This window comes from Oncorhynchus keta, unplaced genomic scaffold (genome assembly GCF_023373465.1).
Source record: "Oncorhynchus keta strain PuntledgeMale-10-30-2019 unplaced genomic scaffold, Oket_V2 Un_contig_8095_pilon_pilon, whole genome shotgun sequence".
In the NCBI taxonomy this organism is placed as follows: domain Eukaryota; kingdom Metazoa; phylum Chordata; class Actinopteri; order Salmoniformes; family Salmonidae; genus Oncorhynchus; species Oncorhynchus keta.
The window spans coordinates 24,429-30,428 of record NW_026289855.1 but is presented as its reverse complement, the minus strand read 5'-3'; the positions used below and the strand labels follow the sequence as shown (position 1 = coordinate 30,428).

The 6,000-nt window shown below is 45.9% G+C and overlaps 1 pseudogene; it reads left to right on the top strand.

Moving 5' to 3' along the window:
* Window positions 1-1,165: 1,165 nt before the first annotated feature.
* The window catches only part of LOC127926703 (epidermal growth factor receptor kinase substrate 8-like), a 28,577-nt pseudogene continuing 23,742 nt past the window's right edge, over window positions 1,166-6,000 (top strand).

The window sequence follows — 6,000 nt, the reverse complement described above, 5'->3', positions numbered from 1 at the left end:
CCATCGCTCTCCATCTCTCCATCTCTTCCATCTCTCATCTCTCCATCTCTCATCTCTCTCCATCTCTATCTCTCCATCTCTCCATCTCTCATCTCTCCATCTCTCATCTCTCCATTCTCTCCATCTCTCCATCTCTCATCTTCCATCTCTCCATCGTCTCCATCTTCTCATCTCTCCATCTCTCATCTTCCATCTCTCATCGCTCCATCTCTCCATCTCTCATCTCTCCATCTTCCATCTCTCCATCGCTCCATCTCTCATCTCTCCATCTCTCATCTCTATCTCTCTATTGCTCCATCTCTCCATCTCTCATCTCTCCATCTCTCCATCTCTCATCTCTCCATCTCTCATCTCTCCATCTCTCCATCTCTCATCTCTCCATCTCTCATCTCCATCTCTCTCTCTCCATCTCTCATCGTCCCATCTCCCACCTCTCCATCTCTCATCTCTCCATCTCTCCATCTCTCATCTCTCTCCATCTCTCTCATCTCTCCATTTCTCTCATCTCTCCATCTCTCATCTCTCCATCTCTCATCTCCATCTCTCATCATCTCTCCATCTCTCTCATCTCTCCATCTCTCATCTCTCCATCTCTCATTGCTCCATCTCTCATCTCTCCATCTTCTCATCATCTTCCATCTCTCATCTCTTCTCTCATCTCTCCATCTCTCCATCTCTCATCGCTCCATCTTCCATCTTCCATCCATCTCTTCCATTGCCATCCATCTCTCCATCTCTCCATCTCTCATCGCTCCATCTCTCCATCTCCATCTCTCCATTGCTCCATCTTCTCCATCTCTCCATCTCTCCATCTCTCCATCTCTCATTTCCATCCATCTTCCATCTCTCATTTCTCCCATCTCTCCATCTCTCCATCTCTCATTTTCCTCCATCTCTCATTGCTCCATCTCTCATTTCTCCATCTCTCCATCTCCTCCATCTCTCCATCTCTCATCTCTCCATCTCCATCCTCCATCTCTCATTTCATCTCTCCATCTCTCCATCTCTCATTGCTCCATCTCTCCATCTCTCCATCTCTCCATCTCTCCATCTCCATCTCTCCATCTCTCATCGCTCCATCTCTCCATCTCTCCATCTCTCATTGCTCCATCTCTCCATCTCTCCATCTCTCCATCTCTCATTTCTCCATCTCTCCATCTCTCCATCTCTCATCTCTCCATCTCTCCATCTCTCATCTCTCCATCTCTCCATCTCTCCATCTCTCCATCTCTCATTTCTCCATCTCTCCATCTCTCATCTCTCCATCTCTCCATCTCTTCATCACCTCACTCACAGGAACAGATGGAATATACTTCCTCCACACGTCAGCCAAACATAAAAAGAAAGGTAGACTCAAACAGCGCCCTGTTTGGTGTGTGTCTGTGTGTGTGTGTGCTCTGTGTGTGTCTGTGTGTGTGTTTGGTGTGTGCTCTGTGTGTGCTGTGTGTGTGTTTGTGTGTGTGTTTGGTGTGTGTGTGTGTGTGTGTTTGGTGTGTGCTCTGTGTGTGCTCTGTGTGTGTCTGTGTGTGTGTTTGGTGTGTGTGTGTGTGTCTGTGTGTGTGTTTGGTGTGTGCTCTGTGTGTGTGTGTGTGTGTGTGTGTGTGTGTGTTTGGTGTGTGTGTGTGTGTGCGTCGCCCAGTGAGTGTGCATGTGTGTGTTGCCAAGGCTTCCACCTTTCAAACCAAATGACAGATTCTAGGTTATCAGAACAACCGGTGAAATGAAACTCAAGGTTGTGGCTTTTGAGTGTGAAATACAGACATGATCATGTATAGACACGATAACATACAGACATGATAATGCATAGAGGCGAGAATGTATTGACATGATAATGTATAGACATGATCATGTATGGAGGTGATCATGTATAGACACGATAACATACAGACATGATATGACATGATAATGATAATGATAAGACATGATAATGTATAGACATGATAATGTATAGACATGATAATGTATAGACATGATAATGTATAGACATGATAATGTATAGACATGATAATGTATATGCATGATAATGTATAGACATGATCATGTATATGCATGATAATGTATAGGCATGATAATGTGTAGTTGTAATAATGTAGTGTACTGTACCCTGAGGCTGTAGAACAGAACATACTCTAACCTGTCATGGAGCAGAGAGCTTTATTTGGTTCTGCAGAAGAGACTGATAACCTTGAAGTGTTGTCTCTCTTTCGCTCCCTGGACCTTCTGTTCTGAGAGGAAGTCACCCTGGCCCCTCTGGGATCCTCCTGCTGTTCTGTTCTAGAGGAGATGTAGAACACTAGAACACTTCCCCTGCTGTTGTAGAACACTAGAACACTTACACTGCTGTTGTAGAACACTAGAACACTTCCCCTGCTGTTGTAGAACACTAGAACACTTCCCCTGCTGTTGTAGAACACTAGAACACTTCCACTGCTGTTGTAGAACACTAGAACACTTCCACTGCTGTTGTAGAACACTAGAACACTTCCCCTGCTGTTGTAGAACACTAGAACACTTCCCCTGCTGTTGTAGAACACTAGAACACTTCCACTGCTATTGTAGAACACTAGAACACTTCCACTGCTGTTGTAGAACACTAGAACACTTCCACTGCTGTTGTAGAACACTAGAACACTTCCCCTGCTGTTGTAGAACACTAGAACACTTCCACTGCTGTTGTAGAACACTAGAACACTTCCACTGCTGTTGTAGAACACTAGAACACTTCCACTGCTGTTGTAGAACACTAGAACACTTCCACTGCTGTTGTAGAACACTAGAACACTTCCACTGCTGTTGTAGAACACTAGAACACTTCCCCTGCTGTTGTAGAACACTAGAACACTTCCCTGCTGTTGTAGAACACTAGAACACTTCCACTGCTGTTGTAGAACACTAGAACACTTCCCCTGCTGTTGTAGAACACTAGAACACTTCCCCTGCTGTTGTAGAACACTAGAACACTTCATCTGCTCCACTCCCCTAATAACCCCTACTACTGGTAGTCTGTAGTCCTTATCTCCACTCCCCTAATAACCCCTACTACTAGTAGTCTGTAGTCCTTATCTCCACTCCCCTAATAACCCCTACTACTAGTAGTCTGTAGTCCTTATCTCCACTCCCCTAATAACCCCTACTACTAGTAGTCTGTAGTCCTTATCTCCACTAATAACCCTACTACTAGTAGTCTGTAGTCCTTAGCTCCACTCCCCTAATAACCCCTACTACTAATAGTCTGTAGTCCTTATCTCCACTCCCCTAATAACCCCTACTACTAATAGTCTGTAGTCCTTATCTCCACTCCCCTAATAACCCATACTATTAGTAGTCTGTAGTCCTTATCTCCACTCCCCTAATAACCCCTACTACTGGTAGTCTGTAGTCCTTATCTCCACTCCCCTAATAACCCCTACTACTAGTAGTCTGTAGTCCTTAGCTCCACTCCCCTAATAACCCCTACTACTAGTAGTCTGTAGTCCTTAGCTCCACTCCCCTAATAACCCCTACTACTAGTAGTCTGTAGTCCTTATCTGCACTCCCCTAATAACCCCTACTACTGGTAGTCTGTAGTCCTTATCTCCACTCCCCTAATAACCCCATACTACTGGTAGTCTGTAGTCCTTATCTCCACTCTCCTAATAACCCCTACTACTAGTAGTCTGTAGTCCTTATCTCCACTCCCCCAATAAACCCTACTATTAGTAGTCTGTAGTCCTTAGCTCCACTCCCCTAATAACCCCTACTACTAGTAGCCTGTAGTCCTTATCTCCACTCCCCTAATAACCCCTACTACTAGTAGTCTGTAGTCCTTATCTCCACTCCCCTAATAACCCCTACTACTGGTAGTCTGTAGTCCTTATCTCCACTCCCCTAATAACCCCTACTACTAGTAGTCTGTAGTCCTTATCTCCACTCCCCTAATAACCCCTACTACTAGTAGTCTGTAGTCCTTATCTCCACTCCCCTAATAACCCCTACTACTAGTAGTCTGTAGTCCTTATCTCCACTCCCTAATAACCCCTACTACTGGTAGTCTGTAGTCCTTAGCTCCACTCTCCTAATAACCCCTACTACTGGTAGTCTGTAGTCCTTATCTCCACTCCCAATAATAAACCCTACTATTAGTAGTCTGTAGTCCTTATCTCCACTCCCCTAATAACCCCTACTACTGGTAGTCTGTAGTCCTTATCTCCACTCCCCTAATAACCCCTACTACTAGTAGTCTGTAGTCCTTAGCTCCACTCCCCTAATAACCCCTACTACTAGTAGTCTGTAGTCCTTATCTCCACTCCCCTAATAACCCCTACTACTGGTAGTCTGTAGTCCTTATCTCCACTCCCCTAATAACCCCTACTACTAGTAGTCTGTAGTCCTTATCTCCACTCCCCTAATAACCCCTACTACTAGTAGTCTGTAGTCCTTATCTCCACTCCCCTAATAACCCCTACTACTAGTAGTCTGTAGTCCTTATCTCCACTCCCCTAATAACCCCTACTACTAGTAGTCTGTAGTCCTTATCTCCACTCCCCTAATAACCCCTACTACTAGTAGTCTGTAGTCCTTATCTCCACTCCCCTAATAACCCCTACTACTGGTAGTCTGTAGTCCTTATCTCCACTCCCCTAATAACCCCTACTACTAGTAGTCTGTAGTCCTTATCTCCACTCCCCTAATAACCCTTTATTAGCTTTGATGGCTTGACATTTGAAGTCAGTAACACAGAACTTTGCATTGTGTAACCCTCGGTTACTTTAAACTCCCATCGGACAAATGGAATCACAAATTCCTTACTCAAGGATTCAGTAAGTTTTGTTCAGTCAGTGTGTTGTCTCTTTATGTAACTCAATTTATCCTTGCGATCCCCCGATCTTATTCACCTCTCAGCCTGATACCAGCCCACAGCCTCTATCTTATTCACCTCTCAGCCTGATACCAGCCCACAGCCTCTATCTTATTCAACCCTCAGCCTGATACCAGCCCACAGCCTCTATCTTATTCACCTCTCAGCCTGATACCAGCCCACAGCCTCCATCTTATTCAACCCTCAGCCTGATACCAGCCCACAGCCTCTATCTTATACAACCCACACCCTGATACCAGCCCACAGCCTCCATCTTATACAACCTCAGCCTGATACCAGCCCACAGCCTCCATCTTATACAACCCTCAGCCTGATACCAGCCCACAGCCTCTATCTTATTCACCTCTCAGCCTGATACCAGCCCACAGCCTCTATCTTATTCACCTCTCAGCCTGATACCAGCCCACAGCCTCTATCTTATTCAACCCTCAGCCTGATACCAGCCCACAGCCTCCATCTTATTCAACCCTCAGCCTGATACCAGCCCACAGCCTCTATCTTATTCAACCCTCAGCCTGATACCAGCCCACAGCCTCTATCTTATACAACCCACACCCTGATACCAGCCCACAGCCTCTATCTTATTCACCTCTCAGCCTGATACCAGCCCACAGCCTCTATCTTATACACCTCTCAGCCTGATACCAGCCCACAGCCTCTATCTTATTCAACCTCAGCCTGATACCAGTCCACAGCCTCTATCTTATTCAACCCTCAGCCTGATACCAGCCCACAGTCTCCATCTTATTCAACCTCAGCCTGATACCAGCCCACAGCCTCTATCTTATTCACCTCTCAGCCTGATACCAGCCCACAGCCTCTATCTTATACAACCCACACCCTGATACCAGCCCACAGCCTCCATCTTATACAACCCTCAGCCTGATACCAGCCCACAGCCTCCATCTTATACAACCTCAGCCTGATACCAGCCCACAGCCTCTATCTTATTCACCTCTCAGCCTGATACCAGCCCACAGCCTCTATCTTATTCACCTCTCAGCCTGATACCAGCCCACAGCCTCTATCTTATTCAACCCTCAGCCTGATACCAGCCCACAGCCTCCATCTTATTCAACCCTCAGCCTGATACCAGCCCACAGCCTCTATCTTATTCAACCTCAGCCTGATACCAGCCCACA